This window comes from Pholcus phalangioides, unplaced genomic scaffold (assembly GCF_987345545.1).
Source record: "Pholcus phalangioides strain wild (caught in Gottingen) unplaced genomic scaffold, Ppha-v1.0 ptg000020l_1, whole genome shotgun sequence".
NCBI lineage: Eukaryota > Metazoa > Arthropoda > Arachnida > Araneae > Pholcidae > Pholcus > Pholcus phalangioides.
This window is the reverse complement of record NW_028301613.1, coordinates 132,038-156,571: the sequence shown is the minus strand read 5'-3', so window position 1 is coordinate 156,571 and position 24,534 is coordinate 132,038. Positions and strand designations below refer to the sequence as shown.

General features: G+C 40.7%; 1 protein-coding gene across 2 annotated transcripts in view; it reads left to right on the top strand.

Moving 5' to 3' along the window:
- The first annotated feature begins 23,300 nt into the window (after window positions 1-23,300).
- LOC149070688 (uncharacterized) overlaps window positions 23,301-24,534 on the top strand; it is a 51,747-nt gene continuing 50,513 nt past the window's right edge. Inside the window, exon 1 of one of the 2 annotated variants that reach the window (XM_089248459.1) lies at window positions 23,301-23,595. The gene's annotated coding sequence lies outside the window, so the exon portion shown is untranslated. The remainder of the gene's footprint in view (window positions 23,596-24,534) is intronic. The other variant, XM_089248461.1, reaches the window with a different exon arrangement.

The following is a 24,534-nucleotide window of genomic DNA, read 5'->3' as shown; positions in this document are numbered from 1 at the left end:
CAGCATTAATGAAAGATAATTCCGGAATTAATGAACGGCAATTCGGAATTAATGAAAGAGATAATTTCAGCATTGATAAAAAAAGTGATAATTCCAGAATTAATGAAAGTAATAATTCCAGCATTAATGAAAGATAATTCCGGAATTAATGAAAGGCAATTCGGAATTAATGAAAGAGATAATTTCAGCATTGATAAAAAAGTGATAATTCCAGAATTAATGAAAGTGATAATTCCAGCATTAATGAAAGATAATTCCGGAATTAATAAAAGATAATTCGGAATTAATGAAAGATAATTCGGAATTAATGAAAGACAATTCGGCATTAATGAAAAAGATAATTTCAGCATTGATAAAAAAGTGATAATTCTAGAATTAATTAAAGTGATAATTCTAGCATTAATGAAAGATAATTCGGAATTAATTAAAGAGATAATTTCAGCATTGATAAAAAAGTGATAATTCCAGAATTAATGAAAGACATAATTTTAACATTGATGAAAGAGAATTCCAGAATTGATGAAAGACATAATTTTTCAACATTGATGAAAGAGATAATTCCAGAATTAATGAAAGAAAAATTCTAGTTGTAATGCAAAAGATAATTTCAGTACCAAAATAAATGAAAGCGATAATTCCAGCATTAATGAGATATGATTCCAGAATCAATGAAAGAATTAATTTATAATTAATGAGATATGATTCCAGAATCAATGAAAGAATTAATTTATAATTAATGAGATATGATTCCAGAATCAATGAAAGAAATAATTCCAGAATTAATGAGATATGATTCCAGAACCAATGAAAGAAATAATCCCAGCATTAATAAAATTAATAAAAGAAATAATTTCAGTATTAATGAAATAAATATTTCCAGCATTAATAAAATTAATAAAAGAAATAATTTCAGTATTAATGAAATAAATATTTCCAGCATTAATAAAATTAATAAAAGAAATAATCCCAGCATTAATAAAATTAATAAAAGAAATAATTTCAGTATTAATGAAAGAAATAATTCCAGCATTAATAAAATTAATAAAAGAAATAATTCCAGCATTAATAAAATTAATAAAAGAAATAATTCCAGCATTAATAAAATTAATAAAAGAAATAATTTCAGTATTAATGAAAGAAATAATTCCAGCATTAATAAAATTAATAAAAGAAATAATTCCAGCATTAATAAAATTAATAAAAGAAATAATTTCAGTATTAATGAAATAAATATTTCCAGCATTAATAAAATTAATAAAAGAAATAATTCCAGCATTAATAAAATTAATAAAAGAAATAATTTCAGTATTAATGAAATAAATATTTCCAGCATTAATAAAATTAATAAAAGAAATAATTCCAGCATTAATAAAATTAATAAAAGAAATAATTTCAGTATTAATGAAATAAATATTTCCAGCATTAATAAAATTAATAAAAGAAATAATTCCAGCATTAATAAAATTAATAAAAGAAATAATTTCAGTATTAATGAAATAAATATTTCCAGCATTAATAAAATTAATAAAAGAAATAATTCCAGCATTAATAAAATTAATAAAAGAAATAATTTCAGTATTAATGAAAGAAATAATAGTAAGTGAAATAATAATTAATAAAGGAAATAATAATTAATAAAGGAAATAATTCTAGAATTAATGAAAGAAATAATACTAAGGGAAATAATACTAAGGGAAATAATAATTAATAAGGGAAATAATTCCAGAGAATTAATGAAAGAGATAATAATTAATAAAGGAAATAATTCCAGAATTAATAAAGGGAATAATAATTAATGAAGGAAATAATTCCAGAATTTGAATTTCAATTTTTTTATTAATATGTTAGATGAATGATAACAATACATACAGATTAGTGAAAACCACCAAGGAGACACCAAGGTCCCATACTGGTTGTTACAATGAAGTTAATTCAATAACATTTCAATTATCATACAGTGTAAAATAGTCACTATGTACTGATTTTTGAGATTGAAAACAAAAAATCATGAAAAAAAACATCAAAATAGGAACGGGGGTTGGAGGAAATGTGATTACACAAACACATATAATACATAAAATACAAATATATATAAATAATGAATAATGCAACGGTCACAGGGGGGGGGGGGTGCTTTAGTGATCATAAAAAAAAGCAACTATAAATCAACATATGATTATGTATGAATTGGACTGGCAGAGCAGAGTTGACAGCAAGGGTATTTTAATGAATAATTCGACAGCTGGAGGTGAAAAGACAGTAATACACACGCAACAGGGAGTGATTGAGATTCCGTGGATGAAATGAGAAATAATTTTCAATATTGAAAATTTGTAGCATGTGTTTTTTGAGGTTTTTTCTGAAAATCGAAAATGAGTGGGACTGTGTGAGATCATTTGTAAGGCTATTAAAAAATTTAGGAGTGAGAAAGCTAAAATGTTTTTTGAGGATAGTTTTATGAACTAAAGGCATTGAGTAAATAAAATTGTGTCTATTAGATGTTCTTGATGAGTTCAGAGGTAAAGAGAATTGGTTTTTTTTTAATTATAAGTATGGATCGGTAAAAGTATAGATGTCTTAAAGGAAGGATGTTTAATTGAAGAAAAAGTTCATTTGTTGGAGTGATGTAATTGCTTGCCAAAATTCTAATAACTTTTTTTTGTAAAGGAATAATGGGTGCAATATTGCTGACATAATCACTTCCCCAGAGTGGCGGCAGACCATAAAGTAAGTGTGAATGAAACATTGAATAATAATAGGTTAACGAGAAAGATCGGTTTACATATGATTTCAGGTTGAAGAATTTGTATAAAATGAAACGAAGTTTTGATTTTAAATGATTACAATCCATTTTAGATTTTGATCAATATAAATACCTAGATATTTTATAGAGGATATTTGTTCTATACGTTGACAGTCACATGAATTATTACTAGTACAATTTGGTTCATGGAAAATTATGTCATAGTCAATATGTGGAATATTGTGTAAGGAAAAATTCATAAATTTACTTTTGGAAACATTGATATGAAGATCATTAGCAATAAACCAATTACGAACTGTTAACAGATCGGTATTTATATTGATAAGTGTTGGATAGGCATCTCCTGAATAAAGAATTACAGTATCATCTGCAAACGTTATGATTTTACCATTGATATTTAAATTACATAGATCATTGATAAAAATTATAAATAATAATGGTCCTAAATTAGATCCTTGTGGGACTCCTTTGATTACCTTCATGGCCTTACTTAAACAATTATTGCATTTAACTTTTTGAGTTCTATTAGTGAGATAAGAATGGATAAAATTAAAAGTATTTCCTCTAAATCCATAGGAGTACAATTTTGAGAGCAAGATTTCATGATTCACGCTATCAAATGCTTTTCTTATGTCCAGAAAGATACCTATTGTTTTTTCTAGATTGGTCAATATTCTTGTAGACATATTCAGAAAAATTTAAAAGAGCAGATTCAGTATTTCTATTTGGTAGGAAACCATGTTGATTATTGGAGAAGAAACTATTGTTATTTAAAAAAGAATAAATCCTAGTTTTAATAAGTGTTTCAATTATTTTCGAGGTAGGTGACAATATTGAGATGGGCCTATAGTCGCTGAGGTTATTCTGATTACCATTTTTAAAAATAGCAATAACTATGGCTGATTTGAGTGATTCAGGAAATTCACCCCCTTTCAATGCAATTATTAATTAGCTCAGCCAGTATTTGATACATGCATTCAGGAAAGCTCTTTACAATTTTAGTAGTCAAGGTATCATAACAAGATGCAGTGTCTTTAAGAGATTTTGCTATTTTGTAGACTTCAGTTCGATCTGTGGGGAATCTGAATCTTGAATTAATGAAATAATTCCAGAATTAATGAAAGAAATAATAATTAATAAATGAAATAATGAATTATGAAGATGTCACGGCCCGGCGGTTGAGAAACACTGCTATAGTAAATAAGGCTGTGCCACGGAACCCATGACAATGAGGTAGTTCTACGGAACTCATTTTGGTTTTTACAAACAAATTTTTTGAATAATTTATACAAGAAAAAGTGTTCCTACTGCGGTCTCAATAGCATCATAGCGCCTTAGGTCAAAGTGAAAGAGGGGCTCTTAGGCACCACCTAAGAGCATATACACATACACATCTTAATACACAGGGTGCATGGTTAACGGGGGGTATGGCATTTTACTGGCGAACCGTTGATCCTAGAGAGACACTTCCAATCATAAAAAGTATCCAAAGAACTTGTAGTTCTCAGTTATGTCATTCGTGTTCATGCAACTGAGGTACCCCCCCCCCATCTCACAGGAGGGGGGGGGGGAGCTAACAGGGCTCTATCCCGGGGGCCCCGAGATAATTCTCATTTTTTTATTTTTTACACTACAGCATAGGTGCCAATTCACTAACTTGAAAAATCTGTAGTTTATTTATCCCGTGATGACACATTCCGCATCAAAGAAAACATATCAAACAAATAAAAGGGAAAAACCGGGGAATTTTTTTGAAATTTCGATGGGTGACCATATATAAAGCCCGTTTTTCCGGGACGCATTTTTGGCTGTCCCGAATTTTTTCAACTATAATTAGCCACTTTTCTTGCTTTTTGGCATCATATTTGGCGACAATTACCAATTTTTCGTACTTGAAATCCTGATTCCCCTCCCCCCCATATTTTTTAACGGGGTCAGCCTGAAATTGCATGGACTGGAAGAGTGGATTCCTCTTTCAAGGGATTTTTTCCATTCAAACAAAGCTCAATTTGATTACTCTTAGGGATTTTTGTATGAAGGTACGAAAAATCGGAAGCATTTTGGCACCTATGCTATAAATATAGAGGGAGGGGGCCGTGTCCTGGGGGGAGCGCGATCGCTAAACATCTGTCTCCTTGAAGCTTACTGAACTGGCCCATCCCTCATCAGGACAGAGATAATCTCTTGGTCACGCGCATGTTGGCACACTCTCTAATAACTTTAAGTAACTTTAAGTTTTAAGTTTTATTAGTAACTTTTGAGATTTTGCTGACCTGGCCCCTCTTATGCTTGCATACTGGCCCCCAAAGAGGCTTTTGCGGAACAACAAGGTTCCACAAAATACCCAGTTGGGAACCTACGCCCTGCCCAGATATCCATCCCGTGGAAGGTCGAGGAGGACGTCATTCGGAAGTGTCATTTTCATCATCATCATCCTCCATCGTTGTAAATGAATTTAAAATTTCACAAATAACGGGAGGGGAGGGAAAGGAGCCAACGTTGGCGAAAATTTAATAAAAAATCAGCCAAATACGAGAAAATAAAAAAAAAATCCCTTTTACCTTATCCCGCACGTCTTCGTTGTCACGGAGCAAAATGAGACGAGGCGGGAGAGAGAGTCGTCTTCTCGTTCTCCCTCCTTCATCTCTCTGATACCGCTCACCCTCCCCCCCCCACACTTCCCACAGTCACTCCGCCGCACATCGACAAACGCCCGACCGCGATTACAGACGCTCTTTAAAATCCCGCCGCAGGGAGCGAGCGAGGAGGAGGAAGGAAGAAAGACGACCGGGTCGGGAAGAGAGGAGAGCACACACACACACGGTGCTCTTTCCTCTCTCTCTCTTATCACCCCCGGCAGCGAAGTGTCACACGAGGAGAAGGAGAAGGGGAGAGAAGAGAAGCAATCGGGTGGCAAAACGGAGGCGGGAGAGGAAAAGAGAGTGAAGGGGAGAGAGAGCCACCCACGGCGGATCGGAGAGGAGGAAGGAGAAGAGCGCGCCGCATCTCCATCCATCCCCCAACCCCCTCCTCTACTCTCTTCACACCGGACGCGCCTAAAAATTTTCGTTGGAGAGGGGTGTTCGCAGTTCGTATGGAGATCGGGTATTTTAGCGGGATGGGCTCGCGAGGGTTTTTAAAAGAGATGATGATGTGTGCCTCTCTCTCTCTCTCCGTGCGATCGCGTTCTCTGTGGTGGAAGGCGTGCGTGAGGGAGGAAGGAGGGTGGAGGAATGAACAACGATCAAAGGCGGTGGGAAAAATGGGGGGGGGGCGGGTGATCGGTGGTGGTGGTGGAGGGGCAATTTTCGAAAAGCTCTTAAAAGCGCGGAATAAATTCTTTCGTTTTTGTGAGGGGGAAAGGGAAAAAGTTTTTAAGCCTTAAAAAAAATATATATATATATATATATTTGAGATTCAAGCTAAAAAAGGAATCTGTGTGCCCCACCCCCTTAAATCCTTGAACCGGGGTCCCCAAGCTCGGATCTTCGATTGCCGAGTTTTTCAAGGAACGACCCCCCTCCCTCCCCCGAATGTAAAATTTGTTTATACACTTCAAATTTTCACGGGCCTGAAATTACAACTCATTCGTGTTTCTCGACAAAATTTCCACCCAGCCCGTGTGACCCAGGTTTTTTTTTTGTGGCTCCGGGCTGTAGCTCTATCGACCCTTCGCGGGACATTTTCAGATCACAGAAATGACCCGGGACAGTTCCAGAACACTTAAGCGGTCCGTGACACATTTAGAGATCCCTTGAATGACATGTGACGTAGTTTTAGAGCCTTTAAGTAGCCAGTGTGGTTCTACATCACTCAAGTCAACCGCGGCACATTCTCAGATTATTTAAGTGATCTGCGGCATATAATTACGGCTCATGCGTGGCACAGTTTCAGAGCACTTAAACGGCCCGGACACTTTTACATTTAGGGATCACTAAAGTGGCTCTGTAGGGCACTTATCAATGGGGGGGGGGAATGTTACTTCAAGTGCCCACAAACTATCGAAAGGTTTTTCCCGTTTTTGGCGCACCCGAATAAGATGCCATTAAGAATATTTAATATTTTCATAAAGGGTGGTTGATGACGTAAGCATTATCCAAACACCCCCCCCCCCCGTCATCAAAAGTCAGCAAATCGGAAACCCCCCCCCCCCCATCGATGCTGACGTAATACTTGAATGGCCCCAAATATCCCATCCTGGAGGCATAACGGGATACGGATACCTCGAACCCGCAGGTAGAGGCGAATCACCGAGAGAATGCATTGCGAACGAGTGGTTAAGGAGAACGTCCACCTTCGCCTTCCCGCTTATGCCAAATGATGCAATTTTTTGTATCAAGCCCAATTCGCGACGGGGCCGGTCACATCGCGAATTGGCTAAGAGTTTTTTGGCCATTTCGCGAAGTGGCATTAAGAGAACAAAAGAGATGCCAAATGAGTGATATCGGGACAGTGAATGAGATAGTGAGTCATAGCCCTATGCAGAATTTTCTCGGGGAGGGTGGGGGGGTTCATATTTTTTTTCCTTCAAAAAACCTTACTCGGTGCAAAATAACACTATAATCTTGGCTCAAGGGGGTGGGTTAGAACCCCAAAACCCCCCTTTGCGTACGAGTGACCGAGTAATTGATATCGGGAGGACGTGAAAGACCGAGTGACTCTAGGCTTTATTTTTTTTTACCAAACATGGCCCCGCTCTGTCCCTTGCGGGATATAAGCGGATTGTTTTTTTTTTTGTTTTTTTTTTACCAGGCAGGGACCTGGCTCTGTCCCGCTAGGGATATAAGCCATTTACTCAGCTGAGTTGGTCCGTGCTGGGGGGTGCTGGATGTGCCCGACCGGGGCGCCTTCGAGATACATTCGGTAGCTCCGGCACACATCCAACCCTCTATCCTCCCCCGTCCCATCAGGCTGGCAAAGCAGTAGGTGGTGCCCCTGTGGGCTGAGTTACTAGTCTGTAGCCCCCTCCTTCAAACAGCGGTATTGACATTTAATGTCGGATGTCACATCCTGGACCAGGATTGCTTGTCAAATTGTCGTAATCTGGCGTTGTCGTAATCTTAACAGCTGCCAACAAGTCAGCTTCCCTTGATGCATGGTCCGCCACAATCGTGCCAAAATGAAGAAAACATTGGGAGGGGTGAGAGTTGCTGGTCGTATATACAAGATTTAGGCCCACACAGAGGAGAGGGTGCATTGCATTGTTTTTTGCCTAAATTATTTGGGGGCTCAGCCCCCCCCCCACAAAATTTTTGGAGGCTCAAATGGCCTCAGCTCCCTAGGTTCCCGCGCCTATGCGAGTGACTCATACCAGGAGAGAGAGAGAGAGAGAGAGAGAGAGACTGAGAGGCAAAATGAGTGCTATCAGGAGAGAGTGAGTTAGTGATATCGGGAAAATAAATGAGCCAGCGAGTGACCAAAAGTGATATCGGGAGACTGAATGAGAGAATGTGTGATTGAATGCATGTTCCCTAGGCTGGGTTCTTTTGCGGGCCCCTCGGTCAAACTTTTCACTTGCCCTTCCATAGTTAATCTATAGCGTGAAAAAGTAAAAAAATATGAGAATTGTCCCGAGACCCCATCAGCCCCCCCCCCCCGAGGATGGAGGGGGGCATGTGGGGGAGGGCATGAGTGAATGAGATAGGGAGTGGCCGAGTGAGTGAGTGATATCGGGAAAGCTTAAAAGACCGAATGATTGATATCAAGAGAGAGAGAGAGGTCAGAAAAAAAAAAGAGTGATATCGGGAAAGTGAATGAGGTAGTGAGTGACCAAAAGAGTGCTATATCGGGATGGTGAATGATGTAGCGAGTGACCGAAAGAGTGCTGTCGGGATGGTGAATGAGGTAGTGAGTGACCAAAAGAGTGACATCGGGAGACTGAATGAGGGAAAATGTGTGAGTGAATGAGATAGCGAGTGGCCGAACGAATGAGTGAGTGATATCGGGATAGCGTGAAAGACCGAGTGACTGGCACCACAAAGAGAGAGACTGAGAGGTCAAATCAGCGATATTGGGGGGGGGGGAATGAATGAGGTAGCGAGTGACCAAAAGAGTGCTATATCGGGATGGTGAATGAGGTAGCGAATGACCAAAAGAGTGCTGTCGGGAGACTGAATGAACAGAATGTGTGATCGAACGAGATAGAGCGTGGCTGAATGAGTGATGGAGTGAGAGAGAGTGAGTGTGCACATTCGTGATGATGAAGTGCTCTCGGAATTCCCCCACGGAGAGAAGAGAAAGAGACAAACACACACATGCGCAACTTTCCTACTAAAGAACCTCATCCATTCGAAAAGTGCTCAAAGCGAGGACGATTCCTCCCTGAAATTATCGGACCTCTAATTTTGTAAAAAAAAACCCGGTTTTTTAACCCATTTTGTGCTCGTTATCCCCGATATAAGTGACATCGGTGCTCGTTTACGTCTATGAGAAGACCACAGGTGCGCGCGAGTGCGGAAAACCTTGTATGATTCCTATTCTATAATAAGAATGGATTCTTTAAGATGGGAATCCGATGTGGGGATCCGTCGTTGATGGAAGCATCGATTGTTCGCCTGGAATGTGATCCGGATAATGTCCGGGAGACATCGTAATTTAGGTACAGGGTTGATTTCTGGGATCGAACCCTGCTGCGTGCATTGTTATGATTATCAGGGGCGTCCGGAAGTGTTTCAAAACTGTGGATGCGCCCGTCTTTAGTTTTATATGGGAAATTTAAATTTTTTGAATCAACTCTGGGGATGCTCGGATCCATGCCACAAATTACCGTGGGTGCTTGAGAACCCACAGTACCCCCGGCTCCGACGCCGCCGCTGATGATTATTATATATTTTTTCGTTCGCCACAATTCTTTAACCTCCACGACACTCTGCGCATGCGTGAGGGAGGATTAAGGTGCGGGCATATGCGTTTGTCACTTGAACTAGGAATCCTAAGTTCAAACGCTAGACCGGGGGGGGGGGGGGTTATTCACCTATGGGTCACCGGGGCTTCCGAGATGGGTCGTTATCTGCTAATAACCAGGGATTCTGAGCTAAGGGGGGAGGGGGTCCCGACTCAAACGTGATTCGCAGGGGCTATACCGAGAAGGGTCCAAAGGCTATACCAGAAGGGTACCGAGAAAGTACAAATCCACTAACAGCCAGGGATTCGTGAGCTAGGATTATGCATCAAGACCGAATTTTCATTCGCTTGGGCTTCCGAGTTGGATCGTAAAAATCCATTAAGCCAGCAGCTCGAGCTATGGGTCACAACCCAGACTTGCTTGGCAGGGGCTTTCCGAGATGGGTCCAGAGGAAGATTTAACGGCGGGCGCACCGGGCCCCGACGTCTCTAAATGCCCCTGAAAAACACAACTTCACACTTTTTTTTCTAATTTAAGGGGGCCCAATATTTTCTTTTGCACCCGAGGCCTCGACCAACTTTAATCCGCCACTGGATGGGTCGTACAAATGCACTTAAGCTAAGAGTCACATCCCAACTTGGTTCAGCAGGGGATTCTAAGATGTACGTACAAATCCATTAAGGGTTTACGGAAAATTCACCGACAACAATTCACCGCCGGAAAATTCACCGACAACAATTCACCGCCATGCAATTCACCGCTAGGAAAATTCACCGACCAACAATTCACCGCCATGCAATTCACCGCGAGGAAAATTCACCGACCAACAATTCACCGCCATGCAATTCACCGCTAGGAAAATTCACCGACCAACAATTCACCGCCATGCAGTTCACCGCTAGGAAAATTCACCGACCAACAATTCACCGACGACAGTTCGATGCGAGTCAGTTAGCGAGGGAATGAGCGATTGAGTTACTGAGTGAGTGAGTGACCCACTGAGTGACCGAGTGAGTAAGTGATTCAGTGAGCGACTGAGTGACCGAGTGAGTAAGTGATTCAGTGAGCGAGTGGGTTACTGATTCAATGAGCGAGAAAGTCAGTCCGTGAGTGAGTGAGCGAGCTGCTAAGTGAGTGAGCGATCTAGTGAGTGAGCGATCTATTGAGTGAGTAAGTGCCATGTCCTAAAGATACGGCGGAAAGTTTAAATAATGACTTTATGAGAAGAAATTCAGATGATACGGATTCGGGTTGCTGTATTTTTGAAATATATGACATCCATATTTATTGTGGGCATCTTTTTCTCAGCCACTTCGCTGGGTATTTTGCCTGTTGTGGCCTTGTATTTGTATAAATTACAAATTGCTGTTGCCCAATACAAGATAGTATATTCAACAAAATTCCATTAACTCGGTTTTACTCAGAAACTTCTAATGGAATGTTAAAAGGGATAATAACAGAATTAAAAGATAATAAAGTAAGTGGATACGCGATAAATCAACCCCCTAAAAATGCTTAAAATCATCTCCTGTTATAACTTTGATATTATAAAAAAACATCGCTGATCATCAGTAACCAATGGATTTTTTTTATGATGAACTAGCTGCTACCCGCGATTTCACGTGATGAACTTTCAGGAATCCCGCCCTAGTGCGTATCTAGTATATCTATATGTACTTTATATTTACTATATACGTATATATATATATACTTCCTATGCAACGGAAATTAGTGACGATTTTTTTATTACGGGAGTCGGTGACGTTTTTTGAGTGATGGAAATCTGTTACGTGTTTGTGTTACGGAAGTCGGTTACGATTTTGGGATCAAGTTTTCATTTAACTCTTGCATATATCGGGACCCATTTGACACATCGGGACCAAGTAATGTGCATGTACCCCGAGTTTCCCACATCCTACAGCAGGTCCCCTAAGCTGAAATGGATGGCGGGCCCCCAAACCAGCTTTTTCACGGGCCCCTCTGTGCTTAATTTATAGTGTGAAAATATCAAAAAGCGATAAGAAACATTCCGGCCCCTGTCAGCCCGGCCCTCGTGGGGGTCATGCCGAGAGGTATGTATACGTAAAATATACATATATCACCAGTGCTCCCAACATACAGGATCGGGGTACCCGGGGATTGCACATATACCTTCATGGGGAAATTAAAAGGTTTCATTTCCAGGGGTCCTAGCGATAGTGGAAGCCCAAGGTATATCCAGTCTGGAACCCCATAAAATTTCGGAATTCGGTCAAGGGTAAATTCTTTAATCTCTGCGCAGAGTCCCGGCATTTCTTTCTCCTAATCAATGTGATGGTTTTGTCCACTTACAATTTGCTCCATCCGAACTTCATTCAAACTCTGTTCTCTTTTTATGGCACCGATGAACTTCCACATATCTGGGTGGTGAGCAGATAATTGCTGTTGGAACGCTCGATGCCATCCTTCTATAGAATTGTTGGTAAATCGTTACGCGTTCCTTGAAAGCAGTTCCGAATGTCGATGTCAAAGCGCGACGACCACCACGACGAAGAGGACGCCCGATCCAAGTGTCTTCAAATCTATACTTCATCATAAATACGTTTTCGGAACAATCGGATTTTTTAATCATTTGTGACACTACTAGGTTAAAAACTAACTAACTAACCAATTCACTCACTCCCTCACTCACTTACTGACCATTCACTCACTCACTCACTCACTTACTGACCATTCACTCACTCCCTCACTTACCAATTCACTCACTCCCTCACTCACTAACCAATTTACTCGCTCGCTCAATCACTGACTCGATCAATCACTTACTCACTCTGTCACTCACTCACCCGCTCAATCACTGACTCGATCAATCACTTACTCACTCGGTCACTCAATCACTGACTCGATCAATCACTTACTCACTCGGTCACTCAATCACTGACTCGATCAATCACTTACTCACTCGGTCACTCAATCACTGACTCGATCAATCACTTACTCACTCGGTCACTCAATCACTTACTTACTCGGTCACTCAGTCACTCACTGGGTCACTCACTCACTCGGTCACTCAATCACTTACATACTCGGTCACTCAGTCACTCATTGGGTCACTCACTCACCCGCTCAATCACTTACTCAATCGGTCACTCAATCACTTACTCGGTCACTCAGTCACTCACTGGGTCACTCACTCACTGGGTCACTCACTCACTCAATCACTGACTCACTCTGTCACTCAGTCACTCACTGGGTCACTCACTCACTCAGTAACTCAATCACTTACTTACTCGGTCACTCACTGGGTCACTGACTCACTCGGTCACTCAGTCACTCACTGGGTCACTGACTCACTCGGTCACTCAATCACTGACTCACTCGGTCACTCACTCACTCGGTCACTCAGTCACTCACTGGGTCCCTCACTCACTCGGTCACTAAATCACTGACTCGGCCACTCAATCGCTGACTCGGTCACTCAATCACTGACTCACTCGGTCACTCAATCGCTCACTCCCTCGCATTGAACTGTTGTCGGTGAATTGCTAGTCGGTGAATTTTCCAGCGGTGAATTTTCCTAGTGGTGAATTGCATGGCGGTGAATTGTCGGTCGGTGAATTTTCCTAGCGGTGAATTGTTGGTCGGTGAATTTTCCGGCGGTGAATTGTTGTCGGTGAATTGCTGGCGGTGAATTTTCCGGACACGTCCATTAAGCCAGGGACTGGAGGATTTGCTTGGCAGGGGGCTTTGGAGATGGGCCGTACAAATTCACTTACAGTCAAGGGCTCTTGAGAATATGAATCACGACCCAAACTTGATTCGCAGGGGCTTCCGAGATGGGTCGTACAAATCCATTTACAGTCCTGTTATAACTGCACTTGTTGCGTCACAGGTTTCAGTATAATTTCGGAAAACAAAGTCACACACGGGTCGCTAAGCTGATCTTGCTGATTTTGGGTCGCGGCTGAAAAAGATCAAGAACCCCTGCACTAGACAATATCATGACCCCTACAAAGGGGGGGGGGCCGACAGGGCTCTAGCCCTGGGGCCGGGATAGTTCTCATCATTTTTATGTTTTTTCACGCTATAAATTAACTACAGAAGGGGGCCAGTGAAAAGTCTGACCGGGGTGTCCCGCAAAAGATCCCAGCCTAGGGGGTCCCGCTCCAGGATGTGGGGGGGGGCATGGACAATATACAGTATATATATTCGCTAGCCAAACACCACTATTGATAAATGTATGCTACTTAATCCAAGCATTGCGAAGCCCACCCCCTCCCCCAAATTAAAATCGGATCTTGATAGCACATCATTTGAAACGAAGCCGACCAGAGCCGCCATTAAAGAGCAATCAAGGCATAATGGCTGCTCTTTCTTTGCCCTATCGTTTCATTTATCTACTGTTGTCTCGTCCTTGCGTTCATTTTGAGCTACTTTGCTCCCCCTCTTAACTAGTATTCATCTAATTCAGACATCTTCAACAATTTGCTCGCGAGCACCACGGTGCTCCCTGAAGCACCCAGAGTGCTCGATTCCTTATATATATATATATATATATATATATGCGCTCGCTACTAGAAAAAGGCTGAAGACCTCTGATCCAATTCCCAAACTTTTTGTCCCATCGCCCGCCTCCTTCAGGAATTCCCATCGCCCCAAAACTCAAGCGATCCCATAGGATCCGATGCCGTTACCCGTAGCTTCTATTCCCCCCGAGCTATTCTATCGCCCACCAGGCAGGGGGCGATATTACCCACTTTTGGAAACACTGCTCTAGCGTCTATTTAGTTGCTGCTGTCTTGCTATAGAGTTCATTCAGTTGTTGCTCTTTTGTCCCGACATCCATTTATTTTGCTATAGCGTTCATTTAGCAGCTGTTGCTCTGCCCTAGTGGTCATTTTTCTACTGTTGCTCTGCCATAGTGTCCATTTCGTTGTTGCTCTCTTGTCTTAGCCTTCATTTAGCTCAAGCTCTTTTGCCATATCGTTTCATTTAGTTGCCGCTCTCTTGCCCCATAGACTATTTAGTTGCTGCTCTCTTGACTCCCTTGACATAGGGCACATTTAGTTACTGCTGTTTTGCCCAAGCGTTCACTTAACTGCTCTTCTTTTTTGCTGGTATTCATTTAATTGCTGCTCTCCTGCTCTAACGTCTATTTTTAGTTCCTGCTCTCTTGCCGTAGGGTCCATTTAGTAATTGCTGTCTTGCTCCATAGTCCAATTAGTTGCTCTCTTGCTCCATAGTCCAATTAGTTGCTCTCTTGCTCCATAGTCCAATTAGTTGCTCTCTTGCTCCATAGTCCAATTAGTTGCTCTCTTGCCCTACCGTCATTTAACTATCCTGCTATAGAGTCCATTTCCATGTCCATTTAGTTGCTCTCTTGCTCTTGCATCCATTTAGTTGCTCTAGCATTCATTTAGTTGCTGCTCTCTTGCCATACCGTTATTTAGTTGCTGCTCTCTCTTGTCCTAACGTTCATTTATTTTGCCGTAGCGCTCATTTAGCTGTTGTTGCTCTCTTGTCTTAGCCTTCATTTAACTCAAGCTCTTTTGCCATAGAATTTCATTTAGTTGCCGCTCTCTTGCCCCAGTGACTATTTAGTTGCTGCTCTCTTGCATTACGGCCCGGGGACCTCAAGAGAAGAACGGCCTCACAAATATGAAATAAAGTTGAAATTTTCGAGGAGTATGCATGTAAATTTAGCTGTTAAAGCCTCAGAAAAATCACTTGGCACGGGGGCACAGGTGTTCTTGAAACTATCTTGGTCTAAAGCCGGGTTTTCCTAGGAGCAGGTTATCTACACCGTGTGCAGCGTGAAAACGCTGATTGGTTAAAACACGTGAATTTCAGGTTTTTAACCAATCAGCGATTTCACGCTGCACGCACCGTAGAAAGCCTTTTCATAGGAAAACCCGACTTTAGCCTCCATTTAGTTGCTGCTCTCTTTTGTCCCAGGGTTATTTAGTTGCTTCTATCTTGCTATAGGGTCCATTTAGTTGCTTCTATCTTGCTATAGGGTCCATTTAGCTGCTGCTATCTTGCTATAGAGTCCATTAATCTCCTACGATAGAGTTAGTTTACTGGTCCCAAAGAAGAACGGCAATCCTTGCAGCTTTATTTTAAACTGTTTAGACTGGACTTTTGCAACGGGCCCCTCTAAGATTTTTTTTACCTGTGAGGAATTGTTATTGACCAACCGTGCTTGGAATAGTTCAAGCCTTTTTTTTTAACATATTAACTGGGGGGGGGGGGGGTTTGGCCCACCCCACCAGTAAAAACTATTCATTCATGGGCTATGGTCTTCTTATATTCTTCTACCAATGATTGTGACTCCCGCGCTACACTGTATGCCCTTTTTCTACGGGGCTCACAAGTTTGGATTTCTTCTAAAATGGCCTTTTTGACATCTGCGTCAGAGAGGGGAATGTTATGGTCCCGGGTAGAGAAAACTTATAGCGGCACACATTGCATGTACGAAGGTGCCGAAGGCCTGGTGCTCCTGCGCCGTTTATCCTACTATTTTTCCGTTAAAAAGTACGGAGAGTGGAGCGCCCAAAATTGATACTGAGCCGCGGGCGACAGAGTAAATTCGCGTTTCTAGTTGCGGTCCCCCCCGACGATGACACGTGTTAGAGCGTTTGACACGTGTAGGCCGCTCTAATGAGAAACGCTTGTAGGAAAAGCGCGGAGGAATGAACCAAAATTCATGCGAAGACTCGAGAACAACTTCTTTTATAAAACAAATGCCGCTGATGATGACGACGATGCATTCGGAACATCCTTGGCAAGAACTTCACACGCACAACGAGTGCTTTTTTTTTTGGAGGGAAAGACACCTTAGAGTGATTATACTCTAATAATTGTAATATACTCTAATACTTATAATTGTAATGAGACGGCAGATGCGTGTAATGGAGAAACACAAACGAAACTAAAGCCGGAGTTATTTTTTCAAGGAACAGGTTTTGTGCGGCGCGTGCAACGTGAATCGCTCAGCGCCACACGCCGTCCACTAACCTAGAGCAAAATAGTGTGGCTCGCCACACGCCTCGCGCCAGCGGTTAACGCCGGACGGGCGTGATTGGCCGACTGCTTTTGGAGGAATCCAAATGCGTCGTGCGTTTCGCCCATCTTCCAGAACAGCAAGAACGAATCCACGGGGAGAGGGGGGGGAGCGAGGGTTGATCAACCGGTTTACGGAAAATTCACCGCCAACAATTCACCGACAACAATTCACCGCCATGCAATTCACCGCTAGGAAAATTCACCGACCAACAATTCACCGCCATGCAATTCACCGCGAGGAAAATTCACCGACCAACAATTCACCGCCATGCAGTTCACCGCGAGGAAAATTCACCGACCAACAATTCACCGCCATGCAGTTCACCGCTAGGAAAATTCACCGACCAACAATTCACCACCATGCAATTCACCGACGACAGTTCGATGCGAGTCAGTTAGCGAGGGAATGAGCGATTGAGTTACTGAGTGAGTGAGTGACCCAGTGAGTCACTGAGTGACCGAGTGAGTAAGTGATTCAGTGAGCGACTGAGTGACCGAGTGAGTAAGTGATTCAGTGAGCGAGTGGGTTACTGATTCAATGAGCGAGAAAGTCAGTCCGTGAGTGAGTGAGCGAGCGAGCTGCTGAGTGAGTGAGCGAGCGAGCTGCTAAGTGAGTGAGTGATCTATTGAGTGAGTAAGTGCCATGTCCTAAAGATATGGCGGAAAGTTTAAATAATGACTTTATGAGAAGAAATTCAGATGATACAGATTCGGGTTGCTGTATTTTTTAAATATATGACATCCATATTTATTGTGGGCATCTTTTTCTCAGCCACCTCGCTGGGCATTTTGCCTGTTGTGGCCTTGTATTTGTATAAATTACAAATTGCTGTTGCCCAATACAAGATAGTATATTCAACAAAATTCCATTAACTCGGTTTTACTCAGAAACTTCTAATGAAATGTTAAAAGGGACAATAACATAATTAAAAGATAATAAAGTAAGTGGATACGCGATGAATTAACTTCCTAAAAATGCTTAAAATCATCTCCTGTTATCACTTTGATGTTATAAAAAACATCGCTGATCATCAGTAACCAATGGATGATGAACTAGCTGTTACCCGCGATTTCACGTGATGAACTTTCAGGAATCCCGCCCTAGTGCGTATCTAGTATATCTATATGTACTTTATATTTACTATATACGTATATATATACTTCCTATGCAACGGAAATTAGTGACGATTTTTTTATTACGGGGGTCGGTGACGTTTTTTGAGTGATGGAAATCTGTTACGTTTTTGTGTTACGGAAGTCGGTTACGATTTTGGGGTCAAGTTTGCATTTAACTCTTGGATATATCGGGACCCATTTGACACATCGGGACCAAGTAATGTGCATGTACCCCGAGTTTCCCACATCCTACAGCAGGTCCCCTAAGCTGAAATGGATGGCGGGCCCCCAAACCAGCTTTTTCACGGGCCCCTCTGTGCTTAATTTATAGTGTGAAAATATCAAAAAGCGATAAGAAACATTCCGGCCCCTGTCAGCCCGGCCCTCGTGGGGGTCATGCCGAGAGGTATGTATACGTAAAATATACATATATCACCAGTGCTCCCAACATACAGGATCGGGGTACCCGGGGATTGCACATATACCTTCATGGGGAAATTAAAAGGTTTCATTTCCAGGGGTCCTAGCGATAGTGGAAGCCCAAGGTATATCCAGTCTGGAACCCCATAAAATTTCGGAATTCGGTCAAGGGTAAATTCTTTAATCTCTGTGCAGAGTCCCGGCATTTCTTTCTCCTAATCAATGTGATGGTTTTGTCCACTTACAATTTGCTCCATCCGAACTTCATTCAAACTCTGTTCCCTTTTTATGGCACCGATGAACTTCCATATATCTGGGTGGTGAGCAGATAATTGCTGTCGATGTGAAAGCGCGACGACCACCACGACGAAGAGGACGCCCGATCCAAGTGTCTTCAAATCAACACTTCATCATAATGGTCGGCTGAAGTTGGTTTTCTGTGGTTCCCAACTTCAAGGCGCAAATGCGAGCCGATCTCCCCGTTAAAAAGTCTCGCCACAGAGAGCAACAGTCCTACAACGGTAAATCATTCAACCATAAATAAACTAACTTCACTCATAGTTAGTAAAACTGGGGGCAGATGACAGCACTACACATAACAAGCATTACACAGAAACAAACTTTACGTCAGGTTGCACTACACGTACACGCACATTCCCGCATGTACCGATTCGTTGGGGGGTTCCGCGGGGGGGGGGGGGGGTGCATGTGTGGTGTAGCAGTAGTAGGTAGGGGCTCGGGGATCCATGATGTTCTTAAGTCAGCCACCTCGTTGGGCAATTTGCCTGTTGTGGCATTGTATTTGTATTTGTATTTGTAAAAAAATACGTTTTCGGAACAATCGGATTTTTTAATCATTTGTGACACTACTAGGTTAAAAACTAACTAACTAACCAATTCACTCACTCCCTCACTCACTTACTGACCATTCACTCACTCCCTCACTTACCAATTCACTCACTCACTAACCAATTTACTCGCTCGCTCAATCACTGACTCGATCAATCACTTACTCACTCGGTCACTCACTCACCCGCTCAATCACTGACTCGATCAATCACTTACTCACTCGGTCACTCAATCACTGACTCGATCAATCACTTACTCACTCGGTCACTCAATCATTTACTTACTCGGTCTCTCAGTCACTCACTGGGTCACTCAATCACTTACTTACTCGGTCACTCAGTCACTCACTGTGTCACTCACTCGGTCACTCAATCACTTACATATTCGGTCACTCACTCACCCGCTCAATCACTTACTCAATCGGTCACTCAATCACTTACTCAATCGGTCACTCAATCACTTACTCGGTCACTCACTTGGTCACTCAGTCACTCACTGGGTCACTCACTCACTCGGTCACGCAGTCACTCACTGGGTCACTCACTCACTCAGTAACTCAATCACTTACTTACTCGGTCACTCACTCACTCACTCACTCACTGGGTCACTCACTCACTCGGTCACTCAATCACTCAGTCACTCTCTGGGTCCCTCACTCACTCGGTCACTCAATCACTGACTCGGTCACTCAATCACTGACTCACTCAGTCACTCACTGGGTCACTGACTCACTCGGTCACTCAGTCACTCACTGGGTCCCTCACTCACTCGGTCACTCAGTCACTCACTGGGTCCCTCACTCACTCGGTCACTCAATCGCTCACTCCCTCGCATTGAACTGTTGTCGGTGAATCGCTAGTCGGTGAATTTTCCTAGTGGTGAATTGCATGGCGGTGAATTGTCGGTCGGTGAATTTTCCTAGCGGTGAATTGCATGGCGGTGAATTGTTGGTCGGTGAATTTTCCTAGCGGTGAATTGCATGGCGGTGAATTGTTGGGCGGTGAATTTTCCTAGCGGTGAATTTTCCGGCGGTGAATTGTTGTCGGTGAATTTTCCGGACACGTGATCAACCCTCCTAAAAACCGAATGATATGAAGTAAATTTGTCCGTCCCTTAAAATACGGGATGATCTGATGCACCTAAACAATTAAGTTGCTTCTCCGACACATTGCCCTGGATATACGCCTGCCTCCGCTATATTCGCAGTTGAAGACGTTTGCCTCGGCTTCATTCGCAGCTGAAGACGTTTGCCTCGGCTTCATTCGCAGCTGAATATGTCTGCCTCGGCTTCATTCGCAGCTGAATATGTCTGCCTCGGCTTCATTTGCAGCTGAAATTGCCTGCTCGGCTTCATTTCGCAGCTGAAATTGCCTGCTCGGCTTCATTTGCAGCTGAAGATGCATGCTTCTACTCCATTCTCAGCTGGAAATGTCTGCCTCCGCTCCATTCGCAGCTGAAGATGTCTGCCTCTGCGAGAGGGGGGAGGATGAGGTGTGATCGTGTTCTTCTGAACAACCGAAACAAGTGTTCTTAGACTTTTAAAGAGTGCGGTGCCACTTCATCGGTTTGGAAAGACTGTCACGGACCACTTTGGGGATCTGTAAATGTGCCACGGACTGCCTGAGTGATCTTTAAGTGTGTTGCATGCTGCTTGAGTGATCTGTAAAAACCACGGGGTGCTCGAGTGATTTGTAAATGGTCCAGGATCACTTAAGTGATATGTAAATTTGACGTGGGTCACTTAAGGGATCTGTAAATGTGCCGCGGGTGACTTTAAATGAACGCTCGATGCATCCATCCCGTGAGAATGGGATGAAAGGCGGGATGTATCTGATCTTATATTGTCACTTTAGGGACCTGCAAATGCAACGATACTTTAGTTATCTGTAAATGTACCGCGGGCTGCTTGAGGGATTTGGAACATCACCGCAGTTCGCTGAAGTGATCTTAAACTGTGCCGTGGATCACTTAAGTAATTAGTAAATTTGCCGCGGGTCACTTAAGGAATCTTAAGTGAATGTACCGTAGGTCACTTAGAGAATCTCAAAATGTACCGCGGTCCGCTTTAAAAATCCATAAATATACCGTGGTTCACTTGAGGGGATCTATAAATGTACAGCGAGTCACTTGAGGGATCCGTAAATGCACTGCGGGACGCTTTAGTGATCTGTAAATGTGCCAAGGATGGCTTGAGAGATCCGCAAATGTGCCGCGAAAGGCTTGTGTGATCTGTAATTGGGCCGCGGACGGCTTTAGCGATCTGTAAATGTGCCACGTAAGTGATTTGTAAATGAACCGAACCGCGAGTCACTTGAGTGATCTGTAAATGTGCCGTGGGTTTAATAAATTTGTTTCATATTTAATAACAAACGAAAAGTCAAAACTTTTAGCGGAAATTCTCTCAGTCTTAAAATCTTAATTATGGTGAGACGTTACGATAAGATCGTAAATAAGAACTAATCAGAAATCGAGAAAAATTCTAAATTATAATCATAATTCCTTTCGAAACCGATTTCTTTAAAAAAATCGTAAATTTTTTTCAAAAAACCAAAAAAATTGTTATAATTATAATTAATGAGTTTTTTAAGTTTAAGATTTTTTTGGATTTCGATCCTGATTTAGGATGAGATTTTTTTTTTTGTTTCGGAATATTTTTCCGAAAATTATATATTCCGAAACAATTTTTTAAAATCCGTATCTATTTTAATCCTAATATCTTAATATAGCCTATTGTGATAAATTTTCTTCATTTATAAGAAATCGAAAAGTCAAGACTATTAGCTGGGATTAGATCATTCTTAAAATCGTAAATATGCTGTGTTACGAGGAAATCGTAAACTAGAACTATAAGATTAGCAATTTAAAAAAACTTTTTAATTATAACAATTTCTTTCAAAACCAATTTCCTTTTGAAATTTCAAAAACATATTTCGCAAATTTAAAAAAATGTTGGCATAATTAAAAAAGAAATTTTCTTAGTTTAAGATTTTTTTCGGATTTCGATCCCCATTTAAAAAGGTGAGATTTTCATTTTTTTCCGAACATAGTTTTATAGCATAAAAATCGTAAACTAGAACTAATCAGAAGTTTAATCATACCGAGGAGTTACGATAAAATCGTAAACTATAATAAGAAATTTTAAAAAAACTTCTTAATTATAATCATAATTCCGTTCGAAACCAATTTCTTTTTGAAATTTTCAAAACATATTTTCAAAAATAGTAATTACTAAACCGGAAAAAATTATATTTGGCATAATTAAAAATTTTTTTTCCTTAGTTTAAGATTTTTTTCGGATTCCCGAACATAGTTTTGTAACATAAAAATCGTAAACTAGAACTAATCAGGAGTTTAATCACACTGAGTTACGATAAAATCGTAAACTATAATAAGAAATTTTAAAAACTTCTTAATTATAATCATAATTTCGTTCGAAACCGATTTCTTTTTAAAATTTTCAAAAATATTTTCAGAAATGGTAATTATTAAACCAAAATAATTGTTAAAAATTCAAAAAGTTATATTATTTATAAAATTTATTTATATTTTAATTATGGCATAATTAAAAATTCTTTCCCTTAGTTAAAAAATTTCCGAAAAATAGTTGCATAACATAAAAATCGTAAACTAGAACTAATCAGAAGTTTAATCATACAGAGGAGTTACGATAAAATCGTAAACTATAATAAGAAATTTAAAAAAAACGTCTTAATTATAATCATAATTCCGTTCGAAACCGATTTCTTTTTAAAATTTTCAAAACATATTTTCAAAAATGGTAATTACTAAACCGGAAAAAAAAAATTGTTAAATTTAAAAAAATTATTAATTATTAATTATACGATTTTTTCTTTGTTCCTTCGGATTTCAGTCGTGATTTACGATGAGATTTTTCTTTTTCATTTTTTTCCGAACACGGTGAAAAAAAAAATATAACTTTTTTATTTTTTTTTTTTTAAAAATTAATATTTTATTCTTACTTTTTTTATTTTATTCTTACTTTTTTTATTTTATTCTTACTTTTTTTATTTTATTCTTATTTTTTTTATTTTATTCTTATTTTATTCTTACTTTTTGTTTTATTCTTTAAATAATAATAATAATAATAAAACAAAAAAATAGAGGGCGTAAAAAGACTCATCGGCTGCCGCCGCCAAAAAGCGCTCTTTATTTTATTTATTTTGCTTTTTTTTCTCCCCCCCTTCTTCCTCCTCGTCGTTTGTCGTCTGCTGCGCTTTCGCCCTCTCCCGTTCGGTTCAGTTCAGTTCAATTCGGTCGGTTGCTGCTGCTTCTGCTGCCTGCCTGCCTGCCTGCGTGTTTGTTATTATCGTCGCAGCCGCGGAACGAGGAACATCGTCTGCGCGTTGCTCCGTATCTTCCCACTGTTCTCATCCCCGTTTCGTTCGCGAACTTCCGACGAAACTCTCCGCCCGTTTAGTACGGCGAATCGTGTTATCGGACATCGTTTATTTATAACGCGAGATTTTTTTTTTTTTTTTTTTTTAAGATTTTCAATACTGGGACTTTTTAGTATGGCAAGGAAGAGACGTTCTATACGGTGAGTACGTTATTTTATTTATTTTTGATTAATTGTCCATTTAGTGCGATGAACTACGGTCGATTCCGTTTATAACGTTTTCCCGTTTACTACGACTCGTTTTCGTGGTCTCAACTCCAAGTAAATTCTCATTGAGATTTCCCGTTTTTAAACGTTTTCCCGCTTACAGCGTTTGTTCATGACGGTTTTTTTTTTGAAAAGCGTAATAAGCGGGATCCTCTGTATATTACGTTGCTTAAACCGCGTAGCACGTGCAAAATTAAAATTTTTTTTTACTGAATAATTTTTAATCTGAGATTAACTATTTTTTTTGCATAAGACGTTATTTTACCCGAGCGATAGTTTAACGGTTTCACATATAAAAACGTGTATGTACAGTCGATGCTCGTTATAACTCCCCCAATCATCCCACACGGACGTTATATTGAATGACCGTTATACTGGATGTTAAACATACAGGATATCTCTTATATAAAAGCATTTGGGACTTATCCTGCCGGTCGTCGTAATGCAGTGGTCGCTATAAAGTTGGATCGTTATGACGAGCGTTGACTGCATGTAGAAAATCGTTATCGTCTTAAGCGGGTTCGTTTAATGTATGAAATTTTGGTTTGGCATTGTGACTAGTGGAAAGTCGCTGTATCGAATTTTGTAATGTGGTTCCCGTTTCACTAATTTATCGTATAAATTAAATACAGCGTAATCTCGATATAACGACACTGCTGTGAGGAAAAATATCGTATTAGAGAGATTATCGTTATATGGAGGGCAGCAGTTTAACATGAGTGTAGACATTTCCAAACAAGACTAGGGAAAAAAACTCGTTGTGGAGAGATTTATCGTTATATTGAGTATCATTGTAGCGAGGTTTCACCGTATATCTTGTAGCATCTCTTTCATTAGTGCGCACGAATTGATACAGTCGGTATAAGACCGAAA